We start from the raw sequence: 22381 nt of genomic DNA, 5'->3' as shown, positions 1-22381 counted from the left end.
TATTTGATTCCTAATCCATTAAGAGGGGAAGATTATAATAAGTGGTTGTCTAATACAATAGGGTCGACTTGGAAGGTTTTGAGGGGGAGAAGGGAAGTTGTCCCTTGGTATATCTTAATTTGGTTTAAAAGGTATGTCCTAAGGTATTCCTTTATCACTTGGATTGCCATTAAAAGAAAGTTCATGACTAGAGAAAAGCTCCTTAGGCTTAATCTTGCTCTTTGCCACAATTACGTGTTATGTGATCAAGAAAAGGAAGACATGAATCATTTCTTCTTTAAATGTGAATTTAGTGTCTTCATTTGGAAAAAGCTCCTTAGACTGTACATATGGGTTCATGTGGATCAAACATGGGTTATGTTCATTGAAGACTTGAAGAATATTTTTAGCAAGTTACCCTATAGTGCTACGGTCTACCATATCTGGAAGGCTCAAAATAATATTTGTTTTGATAATGCCAAGATGTCTAAAGAGGCCACCTTTGTCATTATTAAGTCATGTGTGCATGAAAGAAAAACCCTTTTAAGCAATGTGGAAGCTTCAAGTGACAATCTTTCCCTTGTCTACAATTGGGATCTTTTTGATCATTATACTAAGGATTCAACCTTTTTTGATTGTAAACTGCTCATTATTATCTATACTAAATCTAACCTTCTTTTTCTTGCAATTTATTTCTATTCCATATCTTCTCAAAAAGTTCATGCCAAGTATCACATTGAAATCTAACATGTCTATGATTATGAGGTCCACAACCATTCACGGTCTCTCAAAAAAATTATCTTTTTTTATTAATATTAATTATTATGAACCTAGTCCTTATCTAGCATCTTTATTCTGATTCAGGGGATGATTAAAGGTTCCAATCCTAATCTATCAATTATGCCCCTAGCAATAAAATAATGTGTGGCAACAAAGTCAGTTAAAGTATATAAAGGACAAGTATGAAACAATAACTGACCTATCACAGTAGTAAGGCTAGTATCTGCCTATATTTGAGTAGCTACAAATACTCGGGCCTATCTTTCCCTAATTGTCTATGCTATTAGGATGTACATTGCATGGTAAAATGTCTTGGCTACTTATATCTATAGTACACCTTCTGTTTGGCTAAACACTTGCCAGTGTGCCTCTTATCATATCTGTGACATGTAAAGGTAATCGTGTTTGGGCTGATCTTTTTTTCTTTGTTTCTTACCCCTTAAGTTCTTTTTATTCTTAGGTTAGAAATAGCCTCTTATCGCTATTGTCTCAACTAGAACTATCTTTACTGCCTCCCTTTTGGCTACCTTTAGTAGTTAGTTGGTTTTGTCTCTACACCAGGGCTGGTGGCATAGGCTCCTCTAATAACTCTATTTCTTATCGTACGCTGTCTCATGGTCTTAGATTTTAGTGCTCTGTTGAAGGCCTCTGAATAAGTCTTAGAAGGATTATCTATCATCATCATATCTTTGGCTATGTTTGGTCTCAACCTTCCTATGAACACATCTAGCTTGTTTTTTCTTCAATTAGCCACTCTAGATGCATACTTGGCCAATGGGTTCAACTTAGACAAGAACTCCCTGATGGATATGTTCCTCTACCTAAGTTGGAGGAACATTTGTACTTTCATATACATAACATCAGCTAAAACATACTTTGACTCAAAAGTCTATCTAAAGTCAATCTATGTCATCCCTAAAACTTGGCAAGTCCAATATAGCGTCTACCACTAGACCTTAGCGACATCTTTCAATAGAAGGTAGACATACTATATCTTATCATCATCTGTCATAAAGTAGATCCTCATGACATCTTTTACTACTTTTAGCCACTCTTTGGTTGTTAATCCCTTTGACACTACTTTGCCTCTAAAATTTGTAGATTGATAATGACTAGACAAGTTGTAAAGAGGATGTGTTTGTCCTCTATTGTTACCACTAACCTTTTTTTGAGGTGCTTTTACACTCTGTAGAAGGTATCTCTGCATCTGAATGTTACTTTGGCATTGGTAGGGCCTAAACTAAATGCCTAACAATGGCTGATGCCTTTCTGTTCTATCTTAAGACCTCTTCTGCTACTTGACAAACAACAACACTAGCAATAGAAGGCCAACTGGTTTGCCAAATGCTTATCCCTAAGCCTTTGTGTGGCTCTTTCCCTAGCTAGGGACCTTTAGGGCATCTCTAATTAACCTCTTAGATCTCCTCATCTTAAAATCACAATAATCTTTAGGCATATATTACTTTGACCTTGAAATAGGTATATTTTACTTACAATGGTAGGCATGCAGGGGTAGCACTGCATGAGGGGCTATTTTCTTACTTAACTCTATATGCATTATTTAAACATATAAAACCTTTTCATTTTTTTGGGTAGCAAGATCATGCTCTGATACCATAAATGTAACACCCATTTTCATATACATGCCCTTGATAGGAATATATTAAAAAAGATGTGCACAATTGGACTATTTAAAGAAAATAAATACTAAGGTGATCATATACATGCATGATCATAATTATAAAACATGTAAAAAGGTGAGAAATGAAAATAAATACTTCATTAATAAAAGTTCATAAAATAATAATAAGTATCTGGAAAATCTTTATATGAAATAAATGCATAAAGTATAAATAATAGTTATATCTAGAATGTCAATAAAATAGACCGATCGTCTGAAAAATAAACTAAAATGACCATTGGACCCTCTACCCGCCCGTTACTTATCTTTACTTGCAAAACATATGAAAGGAAATGCATGAGTAAAACTCAATAAGTGGTGACCTTTTGGCCCCCAAAACTAATATGAATAAATTGATGCTAAATTTGTTTTCCATCTGTAAGTTGAATATGGTCATATTATTGCACCTCGGTGCCTTGACGTGGATCATCTATGAATACTGAGAAGACCTCAATTGGAATTAGCATATTTGATGCCTTGGTGAAAACTACTATTATGCTTTACGCATATGTCGAATGGCCTATTGGGCTAACTCACTAAGATACCCTAATCACATAGGGAAATCTTTGATAATAGCTCCTTCCCTTACCATATAAGCTAATCTGAACTATTGACTAACTATCTGGCGATGACCGCTACCTTGGGTACATATGTGATGCATCCTGCTAATCATGTGAGGAATATCTAAAACCCACATCCTTACCATGCACACTTGAACTGAAATAGGTAGTTATACGTCTTGGCGTTAAGTGCGTGATGTATCTCATGGGTATTCGCCCTTATTGCTTTCACGATTATCGTCACTTACATATATAGCTAGTGACTATTTAAATGTGTTATTCTAGCCTTAAAATTGCTAGCTTTTGATCTGGATTTGACTCGATCTGAGCTTATACATTCATCCAAGTTGTCAGGCACTTAATCTATGCCTTTCTTAAATTCTTTATACTTTGATGGCTTATTATTTTTCTGGTTTAAATCATCTTTTGCTTTTGACTAGGAGTATATGGTCATATGCATTTCCATCCATGCCTGTGTGTTTCTTAACCTATATACATAGGTGTATGGGATTTAGTATACCATTGTGCATAGAATAGGTGAACATTAGGAGTTAACTTAGACATACTCCTTGCACATTGGTCCTCGTATCTTCTACTACACGTTATCCACTTTTAGAAAGCCATACAAAGTTGTGTGTCCTATACAACATGACTATGCATATCTTCCTTTAAAAAGAGCATAAGATTTTTAAACTTTCAAAATTTCTAGAATAACACATAGACATGTATAGGACGATGCACGACCGTGTGTCATGATCTAGAAATCACATCCTAGGGTTTTGCGCTATTATAGTCATGCATAAGGTCATTCAACATATACAAAGGTCTATATCAAGAGTCTCTAAGTCCCATATGCCATTTATTTACTGAGAAACATATATTAAAGTCTATATACACAACACATCTAGAACATTATTGAATTATCAAGCCATAACAAGTTTCCATCATGCCAACAAACATAATATCATGACTCCCCTATGCATGTATATCCATCTATCAACATATTTAGCATCTATCTCACTAAGACTTTTATCACACATGAATAGAGAATATAAACACATCACATATCATATCATATAAACCCTAATTTCTCTAATTTCATTCAGTCAAGGTGTTTAACACCATATAATTCATCATAATCAAATATATAAGTAATTATAATAAGTTAAATAACAATATCACACCTCAACATCTCTAACTCATGCATCTACATGTCAAAATTTAGAAATATCTGTGAATAATCAAAGGGAAACCACACCACTTACTTGGTTTTTGGTAATTTGCTTCTCTCTCACCTAATGACAATGTCTTTAGCAATCAATTGTTGCTTTTCTAGCATCCACGGGACTCTCCCCTTATTACTCTCTCAATTTTTGTGGTTGGTAGATGCAAAAATTAAGATAATTAGGGTTGATTGCGTTTTTTATTTTAATTCCATGACATGATACATGGGTGTGTATAGGTCATACATGGTTGTGTATCAAGTTGTATAACTAGAGGAATTTCTTATTTTGCTGTGATCATAATTTGATCCAAAAGTTTGATTTTCTGTTAACCATACACAGACGTATATGCCTCCATACATAGGTGTGTAGCTCTGAAAAATCATTAATTACAAATCTTGAAATTAGAATAAGATTGAAATGCCCTCAGGCTTCTATGAAGGTGTTACACTTGTCACGACTCCTAACTTAAACCAGTGATAAAGCCTTCATTTTCAGAATCCTAATTCGACAAAACTTTCCCTTGCGTTTTTCTACTTCTCTTTTCCTTCAACACAATCACATTATTGTGTAAAGGGGTAGAACTTTGTGTCTAGACCTACTCACTACTCTTGCAAGATACTATGGGGTCATGAGTTGTTTTGCCTCTACTGTATAGGGCCAAAAGTTAATTAAGAGGTGTTTCTCCTATTTTAGAACCTATTACCACTTTTTGAATTATCATTCGCATTTCCAATAACATTCTTCAATTAGGCCTTCCAAAGTTTAGAGCCTATTACCACTTTTTGGATTATCATTCTTATTTCCAATAACATTCTTCCTTTTTACAATTCTTATAGGAGAAAAGGTAATAGATGGCTTGGCAGAATTTTTGTGGGCAAAAGAAAGGGCCAAAGTCCTTGCTCCTTGCTAAATTGACACTAGAGCTTTGCGCTTTAAAGACAACACCTTAGGATCCTATTTAGCAACAATTATACAATTATTAGTTCCATGTCCAAAACATTACCACTTGTTGTATTTGAAGGGCTTCCAGCTATACTCAAGCCTAATAACAATATTTTCTCTATTTGGTAATTCTAAGTCAAAAAATCTAGGCAAAGAGAGTTCACTAAAAAGTTCCATACACATTCAAGCATATTCAAGATGAATTCCTTCATTTTTTATGGTGTCAATGTAAAAAGGTTTTCCTAAAGCACTTGCAATACAATTCAAGCATTTTGGAGTCTAAAATTCTAATGGGATACTAAAGATCTTGATCCAAACTGCCACTACCTTAATATCATTGATGATCTTTAGCAAATTTAGTTCCTGTTTTCTCATAAGAAACGACATGCCTCGAATGTTCTAAAGACCTTCATTAGTAACTTTTAATACACCATTTTCATCATTGAATCTCATAATGATCATTCCTTAAGTTGAAGAAGTGATATTGCATAACCCAAAATTCCCCCATAACTTCTCAAATGTTATTTTAATCATCAAGAATAGAGGCCTTTTGCCAAGGAAGAAACCAACTACACAACATCTTTATTTCTTAACATCCAAATTAGCCATGAGATACAAAGTCTACCATTGACTATGGTAGAAACAGTAGCAAGATATTCCAAGAAAGCTCTAAGGTTTTTCAAAGAGAAATTACCTCTCTAGGTAGAACATAAATTAGTTAGAACACCTTTTTCACTAGGGTTGTTTAGGTCTTTCTTCTCTTCTTTATACTTCTTTGCATAGGAAAGAGGAGGGAAATCCTCTTTTGAAGTTTGGGAAATAGACTCTTAAGCTATTAGATTGTGTCTAATATAATAGACACATATGACCATTTGGATGAGAGACACATCAATCTGGCATGCACCACGTTAAGATAACAAGCTTTCAAATAACCCAGCTTTTTCCACATCAACACAATAGGAATATATACTTGACAATTGTACCAAGTTCTCATAGAAAAATCAAAAGAAAAACATTTTAAACACTATCCAACCCACTAGTAATAGGAATCCATGTTAGGAAAATCAATAGCAGCAACACTTCAAAGAGAGACTGATGTGAACCTTACAGACGAACTATGAGACATTACATGTAAGCAAGGAAGCTAGGAAACCAAAAAAGCTAAATCAAATCTCAAATTAAAGAAAACCTTGACCCAATGCCTACAATTGACATGAACCAAAAGCATAAAAACCTTGACCTAATGCTTATGGAAAATCACGAACAAAAGGTATAGAAACATTGACTCCATGTCTATAATTGACATGAACCAAAGGTATAGGTTGACGTAACATTCTAGAATAGACAAAAAAGAAGAGTGATAAGTCATATTTGAATGCCATAAGAAACCATTATTGATAAGTTCATGAGTTCTCAAAAGAACTAAGAGAAAATATCTCATAATTTCATTATGCCAATATGTATCATCTACCTCAAGGCTTACATGCTTATTTATAGTCATAGTCTAAATAGGATAATAACAAATCTAATCTCTAGGACAATAACAATCCTAATCTAAATAAGATAATAATAATCTTAAATAATAATCCTAATGTAATTATAATTCCTAAAGAAAATAAAACTAAGACTTTTAAACAAATAAAACTCTTAAATAACTAGAAAACTAGAAATACTAAGAAATTGAACTTTAATTAAATGCTCTTGTTTTCTTCACATGAATTTTTACCTAATCAAGCTTCCATTTCATATTTTGACGAGTTAAAAAAGGTCATCAAGCTTTTACTATATCATCTCCCATGTGTCTGATGGTCTCTATGTCATTTGCCATGTCATCCTTGACTACCACGTCATGCATCTTCCTTTTAGCTTGTGTCTTCAATGTTTTTAATGCTATCTAACCTTGTATACTCTTGTCATAGTCTTTTATTATTAGATCACACATTCTTGGGCTCCTATAGATCACATTAGAGACACTTCAATAAACCAGCTCTCAAAGTACCAAGTTAATTGACCAGCTTTAGAATGAGAATGAAAGTGCCAAGGAAGAAGCAAATTTGAATTTTAAATTAACATAACATAGTATGGATGGAGAATATAAATAGATAAATGAGAAAGGAATCAAAGTTGGCTAGGAAATAAGAGAAGAATTATAACCACTTGAAATAAGAACATAGGAAAATCGAGAGATAAAGACCAAAAAATGAAAAGAAAGCTAAAAACAAAAATCAAGACTGAGAAAGATGAAAATAGGAATTGACTTAAGAGTATTCACAAACGACTAGTAGGGTCATCGAATGAAATGTTTGGTACCAGAAGGCAATGAATTGACATAAATAAATGAAACCTAAAAGTTCAGAATGATGGAAGAAGACGTGGACCTAAGATGAAGGATCATTTAGAGAGAAAAAAAGAGAAAAACTTTTAAAGAGAGAAAGACTTCTTGCCTCTATTCTTTACCCATTTCCCTTTTTCCCAAACGCACATACAATGATTGTAAACATTTAGTGAATAGAACACTTGGGAGAATCTTGTCTTGGAAGAGCAAATTTCTATCATATGTTGGTCATCTTATGCTTATTAAATCCATATTGTTTAACATCCAAATATATTGGGCTTCCCTCTTTTTACTTCCTTCAAAAGTGATTAATGAGATTAAATCTATTTTAAGAGCATTCTTTTGGGATGAGATTGGCCTTACTAAGAGGAAAGCTAGAATGGTTTGGAAAGATATGTGTAAACCTAGAAATTGAGGCCTTAATATTCTTAGCCACAAAGAGTTGAATAAAGCAGCCCTCATAAAACATATTTGAGACATTTGTCAACCTACAAGCAACTTCCTTTGGATTGATTGAATTATGAATAATAAAATTAAAAACAAAAGATTTTGGGAGACTAAAGTTAACAACTCTAGTATTTGGAATTGGAAGAGAATTTTGAAGTTAAGGGAGTTTGTGAGAAAAAGAATTAAGGTGGAAATTGATGATGGTAAAGCAACCTTTCTTTGGAAAGACAACTGATACTCCCTTGGTCCTCTTATTGAGAAGTTTGGGGAAAAAAATTGCCTATGATACCAGTTTACATGTGGACTACAAAGTGAAGATGATTGTTAATGGAAACATATGGAGATGGTCAATTGCCACATCCACAAACTTAATAAAGGTAAAGAGCTTGGTGAATTTCATGCTCACCAGAGAAAAGGATAGAATTATATGGCTTCTTAAGCATAACGACAAATTTTCCATCAACTCTACTTAGAACGAAATTAAATACCAAGGGATACAAGTAAGTTGGAGTAACATTGTATGGCATAAAAACTCTATCCTAAGACACTCATTAATTCTTTGGATGGTTATTAAAGGAAAGTTGCCAACAAGAATTAAGCTCGCTAAGTTAGGAGTGGTTTCCTCAGCCAATTGTGTATTGAGCAATGAAAAGGATGAAGACTTAGATTACCTTTTCTTTTAATGCTCGTTTAGTCTTTTCATTTGGAAGGTATAATAAAAGCTTGTGGCAAATATGTGAGCCAACCTTAGAGTAGTTTTATGGAGAATGTAGTTATTGCTTAGTGGAAGGACAATTTACAAAATCTTATAAGTAAGTTGTGCCTTGCAGCTGTAATGTATGCCATCTGAAAAGAAAGAAATAGAAGATGTTTCTCTAATGGTACCTCTCCTAAAGAGTTGATCATGAGTAGCATCATAAGAACATGTAGACATAAAGGAGTCAACTTTGAAAACATAAATAGATAAAAGAAAAATGAAAAAAGTTGTTAAGAGATGAGGGTTATTGAGATGGATATTCAAGGAAACAGTGAAAAGATATTTAAAGGGGTCCTCTGTCAGTAACAAAGGTTATTCTCTTAACGTGTGGGTTATTTTGTAGGAACAACACAAAAAAACTATGTATCATGTAACACCCAGATTCAGGTTACTAGTAAGAATTTCATATTTCACATACTTGAAATAATTTGAGTTAGGTTATTTAAATAACCTTTACTTATATAAGTGTGTAAGGTATTAGAATTAAGGTGATTTATGCTTAAAAGAATAAAAAAATTCATTAGGATTCATGATGTAATTTTTGGCCATAAGGGTATTTTAGACATTTCATATTCTTAGGGTTAGTTTAGTGGATTTTGTGTGTTGAATATATGAGAAATGATGAATTAATGAAAAAATTTGGGCAAAAGTGTCATTTTATATGATGTAGGTTAATTTTGCTTAATTATATGCATGATATGTGTAAAACCCATTATAATAAATATGTATATTCATATGAAATGCATGAGAAAATAATCTGATGTTTGATGAGGCTTGAAAAGAATAAGAAAAAATAATGAATGAGCATATTTCATCTGATGGTTATACATGTATACATAAGGAATCATAGCATATGCATCATTTTAGAAAATGAAGAAAGAGGAAAAACATTTTCTAAGTTATGCATGTTTTTGGAAAATGAAAAACAAGTGTTTTTGGTTTTATAATGACTTATACGATACAAGAAAATAGAAAGCATGTTTAAAATCTTTACACATGAGCTGTATTATGTGGACAACAAAGAAATATATTAGCTGTATTGTGTAGACAGTAAAGAAAGATATTAGCTATACTGTGTGGAGAACAAAGAAAAATGTCAGTTGTACTATGTGGATAGCAAAGAAAACAAAAATAATAGAGAAATATGCGTGTAAGAGAAATATGCGAGTACTGTCCTATATAGTCTAAACCGGTCAATGAAAATATTTGACAAACAGAAAAAAAAAAAAAGAGAAAGAATTAGCAAATATTTTATGAAAGTCATTTGCATTAGAATCATGCATGTAAGCTTATATGGCTCATAAAAGTTAAGAAAGATGTATGATCAGAAAATAGAAAAGTTATGACACTCATACATGCATAAACCATAACGAGTGAATCATATTTGTATAGTAAGGAAATAAATAAATGGGTGAAAGAAGAGAATTATGATATGTGTTTAATGCATGTTCTAACTAAGCCACGGTCGCTCACTCCGTTTAATTTACTATTTTATAGGTAAAAAGTTGCAACAAAGGTTCCCGGAGAACACTAGTGAGACATGAGGCTGAGGGAGGAAGACACCATATTTTTGTTGATTTATATGTTTTTGATGTATATGTGAATATATATATATATATATATACATATATATATATATATATATATACATATATATACATATATAAATATAGATATACACAATCACATATATACATATAAGAAACAAAATATATATATATCCACTAATATCTATATCAAGTTTCTGTGTGTGTGTATATATATATATATATGTATATGTATATATGTATATATATATATGTATATGTATATATGTATATGTATATATGTATATATATATGTATATGTATATATGTATATATATATATGTATATCTATATATGTATATATATATATGTATATCTATATATGTATATATGTATATCTATATATATATATATATATATGACTAGTCATTGAAATTGGTTATAAGTTTTTGTGGGTGGTAATTTTTATGATTATTATTATTAGGTATTTATTTTGTTAATTATGATTAGGTTGATGAAAATCTAATTAGTTGGTAGGACTGGTTTGTGTAAATTGCTAATTAGGAGTATTACAGGGCATTAAAAATAATAATAAAAAATTTCCCCAAGCCTTCTAAAATAGGAGAACTCTTGTCTTTTTTTTTAACACACTTATTGGTTTGGAGAGGTAACATTTTTGGTATCAGAGCGTGATTTTGGACGCTTAAAGGTGGATATAATAGAATATGTTGTAATATAATATAATATTTAGGCCAAAGGACTATTTCCCACCCAAGGTATTTTGAAATGTCAAGTTTCCACTCTTTATCTTTGATAATACCAAACACCCACCCATGAACAGTTAAAATTAATGGAACCCTAACCCTTTGAAATTTTATCTCTTTTTGCCCCCCCTAAACTTTAAAAACTAAAAGTTTCGCCATACTTAAGTTTTAAAAAAAAGCAGTTTCACCCTAGGGTTTTGGTTTGAAATCTCTAACAACATCTCCGGCTCTATTGTTGACGGTCTTTCCGTCCCGAAACATCCTCTCCTTCCAACGATCTCTTTTCTCCTATTTGGAGGCTCAATCGACGTCGAAGAAACCTTTGGAGACGAAGAACTTCATCCAGGAAGACGAAGTTTTATGTTTGGTGCATTTCCATCAAGACAATGCAACAACACATAACCCCAATTCTGGAAATTACTGTTCATATGGCACAACATCAATTTATCTTTCAATTTTAACCAATCAACTGAACTCAAAATCATACAACTTATAGATCATTGGAAAGGGCATTCAAAGAGCTTTCTAATGATATATAATAGCAATCACAACTCATTCAACAAGGCATTTAAAACTTGTCTCAAATTTTGCTAGCAAAAACTGGAAATTGCAAAATCATACACTGTGAACAGTATCCGATGCATACAACACACATTCAAATCTTCACACTTTGGATTTCAAGGGTAACAAGAAAATTAACCAAGGCATAAAGGAAAGTTCCACCAACCTTGGGGTCTTCCACCACCAATTCTTCCTCCAAGATGAATTGGATAAAGGAAATGAGAAAAAAAGCCAACAAGCTTTCTTCAAATTTTCATTCAAAAGCAAAACCAAACTTCTACAAATAAAGATCCACCCCTTTATATAGGAGGCATGGATGGCAATGATACAATATTTCCCACAAAAGTCAACTAAAATGGCATGAATTAAGCTAAGCCATTCATTCTAAACCAAGCCCATACATAGTAAATAACTAAAGACAAAAGTTAGTTGTTTTTTCCTTAACTTTAGGAATGATGTTTCCTAACTAAAACAACTAAATTCTAACTTAATTCCAATGTAACTAAAACCTAATTTTGGGCTCTTTGGGCTTCTCAAAATGATGCTTGGACGTTTGGGCCATTGATGGACTTTAAAAGTTGCACTTTTGTATCAATTGGAGCAAGCTATTCATTTGGACCTTGGGTGGATGTAATAAGACTATATCCAAAAGTGGTTTTGGGCCAAAATTGAAGGTGCAATGCTTCCTTTGGCTTGGGATTTGCTAGAACTTTATTCTTCTTGGCTTCAAAGGTTGCATGAAGACTTAAGGATGGCTTGGAACCCAAAAATGACAATGGAGCTGCGTATACATCATCCTCCACGGGTTGAGAAGGATTTGCCCTCAAATCCTCAAGATGGCTACCCTCCACTTGCTGACCATTCATAAACAAACTCTCTTTCTTGACTTCTTTTCCCTTAGTAGCCTTATGAACTTGTTGTGGACTAAGAGGAGTTAAAGTGATAGTCTTGCCATTGAATTTAAAGGAGTAAGTGTTCTTCTTTCCATCATGCTTCACTTCCCTATCAAATTGCCATGGTCTTCCCAACAACAAGTGACAAGCATCCATAGGAATCACATCACACAAAATCTCATCACTATAATGCTTACCAATGGAGAAGGAAATAAGCACTTGTTTGGCTACTTGGAGGCTGGTCCCATTACTCAACCATTGGATCTTGTATGGTTGAGGATGAGGTATGGTAGGTAATCCAAGTTTTTCCACTAAGGTAGATGAAGCTACATTTGCACAACTTCCACTATCTATAATTAAAGAACACACTTTATCTCTAATGGTGCACCTTGATTGGAAAATGTGGAGTCTTTGCTCTTCTTGAGGAAGAGGCTTGGCATGCAAAGCTCTCTTAATAACTAGCAACTCTCCTTCATCAGCTCCTTGTAGAATTTCTTCTTCTTCCTTGTTGGCTTCATCACTTTCATGGCTGGAAACTTCACTTTCTTCTTCTTCTTGAAGAGACTCCTCAATTGCTTGTATCTCCATCAAGGATAAAACTCTCCTATTAGGGCATTCAGCTTGGAAGTGTCCATAGCCTTGGCATTTAAAGCACTTTTTGTTGGAGAGGTTGGTCTTCACCATATTAGGCTTGTCCTTAGTTGGTTCCACCATTTGTTCCTTGCCTTTCTCCTTGGAAGAAGAATCAACAACATTTGTGTAGGATGGGGAACCTTCATGGAAGGTAGTTCCCTTGGTAAAATATATGCTTTTGTTAGATAATATCCCTTTGGAGAATGACTTGGAAACCATGGGCTTCATGACTTTCTTTTGCTTCTCCACTTTAATAGCCAACTTACACACATCTTCAAAAGTGCAATATGGTTGCAATTCTACCATATGAGCAATGTCTTGGTTTAAGCCACCAATGAATCTTGCAATGGTTTGCTCTTTCACTTCCGACAGCTCACTCCTTATTAATAGCTTCTCAAACTCCCTTATGTAATGCCCTACTCCATCACTTCCTTGCCTAAGGGTGTGTAGCTTGAGGTAAAGATCTTGTTTATGGTTGTCCGGAAGGAATCTTCTCTTCATAAGCTTCTTTAGTTTCTCCCAAGATCTCACTCTCTCTTTACCATCCCTTTCCCTTTGCTTCTTAAGATTTTCCCACCACAAGGATGCATAATCCTTGAATTTCAAGATGGCAAGTTTACATTTCTTCTCATCCAAATAGCCTTTATATTCAAAAACTCTCTCAATAGCATGTAACCAATCAACAAAATCATCCGGACTCATGCTCATTTCGAATTCCGGAATTTCAATCCTTAAACCCCTATCATCATCCTTTTCTCTCCTAGGTGGCCTCTCTTGTTCTTCCTCACTTGAATAATCATGAAGCATCAATTCCTCCCTATGATGTCTAGGGGGAGGAGGGGAAGGTCTAATATGTCTTATTGGTTGATGTAGTTGGGTTGGGTGAGGTGGAGGAGGGGGTATTTGGCTTTGTGTTGAAGTTTGGGGCTGTGATAAGGGTGCCCGACTTTGAGTGAGGGTCAAGTCTCTCATCATTTGCATCATTTGATTCATTTGGTCCTTAATGGCCTTAAGTTCTCCTTTGACCTCTTCTTTTAATGCCATGTTGGCAAATTCCCAAGGATGAGGAGGTGAGGAGGATGAGGATGAAGTTCTTTTATGGGACATTTGTGGTAGTTGCTAGTAGGTAAAGGTTAATGGTTATAAGTGTTTAAGGGTTGGGGTGAGTATTGGTAAGTGTTTAGGTTAAGGAAGGTTTGTGTTTAAGGCAGAATAAGGTTCTGTGAACAGTAATTTTTGTAGTGAACAGTGAATTTCGGGAGGTGAACAGTAGCTCCGGGAGATAGAAATCACTCAACAATTCACACAAACAACCTAGGCTCTGATACCAAATGGTGCATTTCCATCAAGACAATGCAACAACACATAACCCCAATTCTGGAAATTACTGTTCATATGACACAACATCAATTTATCTTTCAATTTTAACCAATCAACTGAACTCCAAATCATACAACTTATAGATCATTGGAAAGGGCATTCAAAGAGCTTTCTAATGATATATAATAGCAATCACAACTCATTCAACAAGGCATTCAAAACTTGTCTCAAATTTTGCTAGCAAAAACTGGAAATTGCAAAATCATACACTGTGAACAGTATCCGAGGCATACAACACACATTCAAATCTTCACATTTGGATTTCAAGGGTAACAAGAAAATTAACCAAGGCATAAAGGAAAGTTCCACCAACCTTGGGGTCTTCCACCACCAATTCTTCCTCCAAGATGAATTGGATAAAGGAAATGAGAAAAAAAGCCAACAAGCTTTCTTCAAATTTTCATTCAAAAGCAAAACCAAAACTTCTACAAATAAAGATCCACCCCTTTATATAGGAGGCATGGATGGCAATGATACAATATTTCCCACAAAAGTCAACTAAAATGGCATGAATTAAGCTAAGCCATTCATTCTAAACCAAGCCCATACATAGTAAATAACTAAAGACAAAAGTTAGTTGTTTTTTCCTTAACTTTAGGAATGATGTTTCCTAACTAAAACAACTAAATTCTAACTTAGTTCCAATGTAACTAAAACCCAATTTTGGGCTCTTTGGGCTTCTCAAAATGATGCTTGGACGTTTGGGCCATTGATGGACTTTAAAAGTTGCACTTTTGTATCAATTGGAGCAAGCTATTCATTTGGACCTTGGGTGGATGTAATAAGACTATATCCAAAAGTGGTTTTGGGCCAAAATTGAAGGTGCAATGCTTCCTTTGGCTTGGGATTTGCTAGAACTTTATTCTTCTTGGCTTCAAAGGTTGCATGGAGACTTAAGGATGGCTTGGAACCCAAAAATGACAATGGAGCTGCGTATACATCAATGTTCCTCATGTGGAAAGGACTTGGAATGCAATGTTTTTCTAATCACTAACATTTCTCCTTCATCAGCCCTTTGCATGACCTCTTCTTCTTCTTCTTCTTCTTCTTCGGCAGCTCCATTTTCATGGCCATAGTCTTTATTTTCTTCATCTTCTTAAAGAGATTCTTCAATAGCTTGAATCTCCATCAATGACAAAGCTCTTCTATTTGGGCATTTAGCTTGGAAGTGTCCATAGCCTTGGCATTTGAAACACTTTTTATTGGAGAGATCAAGTTTTCCCATCTTTGGTTTGTTCTTGCTAGGTTCTACCACCATTTCTTTTCATTTCTCCTTGGAAGTGGTTTTGACAGCCTTATAGTTGGATGGGGAACCCTTTTGAAAGGTGGTTCCCTTGTTGAAAGGAGGACTTTTGGAGAATGAAGTCCCTTTGGTAAATGGCTTGGCAACTATAGACTTCATGGCTTTCTTTTGCTTCTCCACCTTAATAGCCAACTTACAAACATCTTCAAAAGTGTAATATGGTTGCAACTCCACCATATGAGCGATGTCTTAGTTTAAGCCACCAATGAATCTTGCAATGGTTTACTCTTTCACTTTCGGTAGCTCACTCCTCATTAATAGCTTCTCAAACACCCTTATGCAATGCTCTACTCCATCATTTCCTTACTTAAGGGTGTGTAGCTTAAGGTAAAGATCTTGTTTATGGTTGTCTGGGAGGAATCTTCTCTTCATAAGCTTTTTTAGTTTCTCCCAAGATCTCACTCTCTCTTTACCATCCTTTTCCCTTTGCTTCTTAACATTTTCCCACCACAAGGATGCATAATCCTTGAATTTCAAGATGGCAAGCTTACATTTCTTCTCATCCGAATAGCCCTTATATTCAAAAACTCTCTCTATAGCATGTAACCAATCAACAAAATCATCTAGACTCATGCTCATTTTGAATTCCAAAATTTTAATGTTTAAGCCCCTATCATCATCCTTTTCTTTCCTAAGTGGCTTCTCTTGTTCTTCCTCACTTGAGTCATCATGAATTATCAATTCCTCCCTAGTATGTCTAGGAGGAGGATGGGAAGGTCTAATATGTCTTTTTGAGTGATGTAGTTGGGTTAGGTGAGGTGGAAGAAGGGGTATTTGGCTTTGTGTTAAAGTTTGGGGTTGTGATAAGGTTGCTCAACTTTGAGTGAGGGTCAAGTCTCTCATCATTTGCATCATTTGATTCATTTGGCCCTTAATGGCCTTAAGTTCTCCTTTGACCTCTTTTTTTAGTGCCATGTGGGAAAATTCCCAAAGATGAGGAGGTGAAGAGGATGAAGATGAAGTTCTTTTATGGGGCATTTTTGGTAATAGCTAGTAGGTAAAGGCTAATGGTTATAAGTGTTTAAGGGTTGGAAGAAGTATTGGTAAGTGTTTGGGTTAAGGAAGGTTTGTGTTTTAGGCAAAATAAGGTTTTATGAATAGTAACTTTATAGTAAATAAAAACTCTTCCTTTCTTTTCATCTAGCTTCACCCACTGTCAAACTTACCCTCGGTTGGTGACCCTTCCGGTACCAATCTCCAGTCCGGAGACACCTTTGGTCGCCGGTATCCATGGCTGCTCTTCTCCTTTTCATTTTTTCAGTTTCGGCCTCCTTCATTTTTCTAGCTTAGTTTTTTTCAGGTTATTGTATTAGTTACTTTATTCACCATCATTCCCCTCTTCTTCATTTGTTTGGTGTTCTCATTAACTTTGTTCTCTCATTCTCCAGTTGCATTCTTTGGTATCATCTTGTTCCCTCCTTCTTCTTCCCTTGGCGGTCGTCATTACTCTCTCCTCTATTTTCAAATTTTAAAATTATCTTTGGCCTACTTTCCCTTTTGGTGTAAGCAACAAACTCCTTTCTTCTTCCAAAGCTGTTTCTTTCCATTTACGGTAGTTCACAGTCTGCTGTGAATTGCTTTTCAGTGAAAGTTTAGACTGTTGTGCCTTGCATAGGCTGGTCTGTCTTCCTTTTTTTGGCTTTCTTTTTGAAAGAAGAAATGTCAACTATCTTGGCTTCTCCCCTCTTGCACCAAAAGAGTATGGTTGCTTCTGCTGTAGGGAAAGCGTCAGATGCTTCTTCTTGCTTGTTGAAACATACGGAGGTGGATGGAGGAGTGGAGAAAAGAGTTTCATGGAACTCTCTCTTCACCCCTAAGAAGTCTAATATTAAGTTGGAATTTTTTGAACCTAAAGGGAAAGACTCTAAGGGGCGGATTTGTGTGGCCCCCCCTCAAGAAGTTGCTGATCAAGGTGCATTGAGATGGAATACATGTGCTGCAGGCTTCTTCCTTGGCAAAAGACCACCATTCTTGACGGTCAAAAGAGCATTGGAGAAGGTGTGGAAAACTTTAGGCCTTATAGATGTCATGACTTCGGGCCAAGGTGTTTTCATTCTAAAGTTCCAAGATTTGGAGGGAGCTACAAGAGCTGTGGAAGAGGGGCAGATTACCATACAAGGACAACCATTTATTGTGCAGAAATGGACTACAAATCTACCTATGGTGATTAATGATGTGAAGAAGCTAGCTATTTGGATTAGAATGTATGGCATTCCCCTTGAATTTTGGACACCGAAAGGGCTTAGCTACATTGCTAGTGCAATAGGAAGTCCACTATACATGGATTCCGTGACTGAAGAAGGGACAAGATTGGAGTATGCTAGAGTTTGCATTGAGATAGAGGTGGACTCAGGATGCCCTGATTCCATTAGCCTTGCTTTGCCAAACGGAGAATCGATGGTAATCAAGGTGGAGTATGCTTGGAAACCTATAAAGTGCAATGGTTGTCAATGCTTTGGTCATTCCATAGCAAGCTGCTCACTAGCACCCAAACTAGGTGATAACATAATCTCACGGAATACTTTGAAGGAGGGGGATGGTTTTGTGGTACCGAAGAAAATGCATGGGAAAGGCAAAATGGTGCTAACACCAAAAGGTTATGACAAGCAAGGCACGGACAAAGGGGTGGAAATGGGGAAAACTATGGGAATTAATTTACGAGCACAAAAGCATAATAGTTTTTCTGCATTGGCTATTAAGGAGCCTCACGAGCTGGAGAAGGAGAAGACAATACCAAATCAAGTAGCAAGTTATGAGACCAACTTAAATGAAGCCAAAAAGGAAGGAAAGAGATGCGGAGGCGAAGCTAGTACATCAAAAGAACATTGTACCCCCTTGGTAGAAAGTGTGAGTGCACGGGAGAGTGAAGAAGTGGCCACAAACACAATTCAGCATCTGAGTAGCTCGGAGGACATGGATCAAGAAGCATCTCCGGCAAGGGCACCATTTGGAGGGAAACTTAAAGTGGATGAGATGGACTTTAGGAAGGAGAATGCTGAAATGAAGAGTAAAAACGTGGGGAAGAAGTTGGCAAAGCAAAGGAAAGCAAATTCCCCATCCCACCCATCCAAATGACCAAAGTTGCATGCTGGAATGTTAGGGGCCTTAATGCTCCTATCAAACAAAGGGAGGTTAGACAAGTTATTTTTCATAATAAAGTAGATTTTATGGCTGTGTTAGAAACAAAAGTAGGGTCTCATAATCTTTCTAGAGTGGCTAGTAATGTATGGAGAGATTGGGAGCATGACAATAATAATGGGGTGTGCCAAAATGGGAGAATTTGGGTAGGATGGAATAAGGAAGCTGTTAGTATAGATATCAAGGAAAAGGCCCCTCAATTCATTCACTGTGAAGCTTGGTTAGTGAAGGAGGAAACCCAAGTGGCTATATCTATAGTTTATGGGCTTAATCAACCTTTGGAGAGGAAAAGTCTTTGGAGGGAACTTATTAAGCACTCAAACCAAATGGGCACTAAACCTTGGTTAATTATGGGTGATTTTAATGCAATTAGGGGACCAAATGAAAGATAGGAGGGGCGGTATGGGGTGATACATATTGTGATGATCTAAACAATTGTTGTAGAGAGGCAAACCTAGATGATCTTAGATATATGGGGAACCATTTCACTTGGAGTAATTCTAGTGTAGGGCAAAGAAGGATAGCTTGCAAATTGGATAGAGCTCTTGTCAATGAAGCTTGGAGTGATGTTTTGCCGGATTCTTATGCAAGTTTTCTCAATCCTTCAATTTCAGACCATTCACCTTGTGTAGTGACTTGTGGGGGTGGAGAGGAGAGGAGGAAGGTTCCATTCAAGTTCTACAATATGTGGGCAAATCATGGAAGTTTTATTGACATTGTAAAGGAGACTTGGAAAGAGGATTATGAGGGCAGTCCTATGTTCAATCTTGTAAGTAAACTCAAAGGTTTAAAAGGTGCTTTAAGGAGGTTGAATAAGAATGAATTCTGGAATATTTCTGATAAGGTGGTAGAAGCAAAATATATCCTGGAAGGTGTTCAAAATAGGCTCCAAATCAACCCTCTTGATGAGGATTTAGCTAAAGAAGAAAAAACTTGGCTGGAAAACTATTGGAGACTTAGTGAGGCTGAAGAATCATTGGCTAGGCAAAAAGCAAAGGTTCATTGGCTTCAAGAAGGAGATCAAAACACCAAATATTTCTTCAAATGTGTTAAAGCGCGGAGAAGTAGGAATTCAATAAAAGGAGTGTGTCTTGATGATGGAACCTTTGTGAGTGATAAGGGAGAAGTCAAAAAGGAGTTTGTAAACTACTTTAAGGAAGTTCTCAACGCCACGGATGATTGCAATATAAACTTTAAAGAAATACAAAGGCTGGTTAACTTCCAATTGGAGAGCCAAGTAAAGGAGATGATGATTAAGGAGGTGGAAGAGGATGAGATCAAAGCTACCATCTTTGCCATGGACAACAATAAAGCTCCCGGTCCGGATGGTTATGGAGCATTCTTCTTTAAGGCAGCTTGGGAGATTGTCGGGAGTGATGTTATCAAGGCAATCAAGCACTTCTTCTCCTCGGGTCATCTCCTCAAAGAGGTAAATTGTACAATCCTTGCTCTTGTTCCTAAGGTGGCTAATTCTTCTATGTGCAAGGACTATAGGCCTATAGCTTGTTGCAACACCATTTACAAATGTATCTCCAAGATTCTAGCAAACCGCCTCAAAGCCATCCTCCCAAACTTCATTGATAAAGCACAAGGTGCCTTTGTGGGAGGTCGGAACATTGGAGAAAATATCATGTTGTGTCAAGAATTAATGCACAACTTCCACAAAGAGGGCAAAGACAAGAAGTGTGCTATGAAGATTGATATCTTGAAGGCTTATGACACGGTTCAATGGGACTTCCTTCTCACAATCCTTAGAACTATTGGCACTCCGGGGAAATTCATAGGCTGGATCAAGAGCTGCATCACTACTCCTTCATTCTCATTGGGAATCAATGGTGAATTAGTTGGTTTCTTCAAGAGCTCTCATGGATTAAGACAAGGGGACCCTATATCCCCTTACCTCTTTGTAATGGCAATGGAGGTCCTCTCCCGTATGCTTAGGGAACTTAAAAATCAGCCTTCTTTTGGCCATTATTGGAAATGCAAGGTAAACAATATCACCCATCTTTGTTTTGCCGATGACCTTATCTTACTTTGTAGGGCGGATGGTGACTCCATTTCACTGATGAAGAATACCCTTAGCCTATTCCATAAGTGGTCCGGGCTGAAGATGAATTGTGCTAAAAGTAATATATACCTTTCCGGGGTTTCCCAAGAGGAGAAGAAGCAACTCTCGGCTATGATCAATATGGAGGTGGGAGAGCTGCCTTTTAAGTATTTAGGAGTTCCTATAACTTCTTCAAAGCTCAAAAGTGGTGAATGCAAGCTGTTGATTCAAAAGATTGTGGGGAGAGTCACCTCTTGGCGAAGCAAAGCCTTATCCTATGCGGGTAGGCTCATTCTTATTAGAGCTGTCCTATTTAGCATTCAAATATATTGGTCTTCAATATTTATTCTCCCTTCAAGTATCCATAAGGAGATAGATGGAATATTAAGGAATTTCCTTTGGAGTGGTGCTTCAATGGAGGGAAAGAAGGCAAAAGTTGCTTGGGAGGAGGTATGTGTTCCTAAAAAGGAGGGTGGATTAGGAATCATGAAGAGCAAAGCTTGGAACAAAGCTGCCATAGTCAAAAACATGTGGAAGATTCTTAATGACAAGAGGAATTCTCTTTGGGTGGAATGGATTAAAACCAACAAGCTAAGAGGCAAATGTTTTTGGGAAATAAAGGCTAATGGGGAGAGCTCTTGGGTTTGGAGGAAGATCCTTGGCATTAGGGAACAAATGAAGTCCAAGTTTAAGAAGATTGTTGGTAATGGGGAAAAGACTTATCTATGGCATGATAATTGGCACCCCTACGGTCCTTTGTTGGATAAATATGGACCAAGGATCATTTATGATTCGGGTATCCCTAAGAATGCTCTTGTTAAAGTAGTCATTGAGGAGCAAAGGTGGAAATGGCCGGTGGCAAACTCATGTCACCTCTTGGAGATAAAGGATGCGCTCCCTTGCTGCCCATTGAGTGGAGAGGACTCCTTAATATGGTCCCCCAATTCTAATGGAGAATTCTCCATCAAATCGGTTTGGGAAGTCATCCGAGCTAGGAAGGAAAAGGTAACTTGGTACAAGCTTATTTGGTTTAAAAGACACTTTCTAAGACATTCATTCATTGTTTGGTTGGGTATTAGAGGAAAACTTATGACAAAGGATAAATTGGTCCGGATTGGCCTTATCTCCCACAATGTTTGCCCTTTGTGTAATATGGAACCGGAATGCATGGATCATCTCTTCTTTAGGTGTGCATTTAGTCTCCAAATCTGGAATGAAATCATTAACCTATGTCACCAACAAATCAACCTTATGCCATGGACTTCATTGATTACGGAATTGACTAAAGAATGGAAGAAGGACAACTTCAAGAACATTTTGAGTAAGGTGAGTTTTGGTGCTGCCGTCTACCACATTTGGAAGGTTAGGAATGACATTTGCTTTGGAAGAAATGGATTACCAAAGGAGAGAGTCACAATGCTTATTAAAG

The sequence above is a fragment of the Mangifera indica genome, chromosome 7 (assembly GCF_011075055.1).
Source record: "Mangifera indica cultivar Alphonso chromosome 7, CATAS_Mindica_2.1, whole genome shotgun sequence".
Lineage (NCBI taxonomy): Eukaryota > Viridiplantae > Streptophyta > Magnoliopsida > Sapindales > Anacardiaceae > Mangifera > Mangifera indica.
This window is presented reverse-complemented; position numbering follows the sequence as displayed.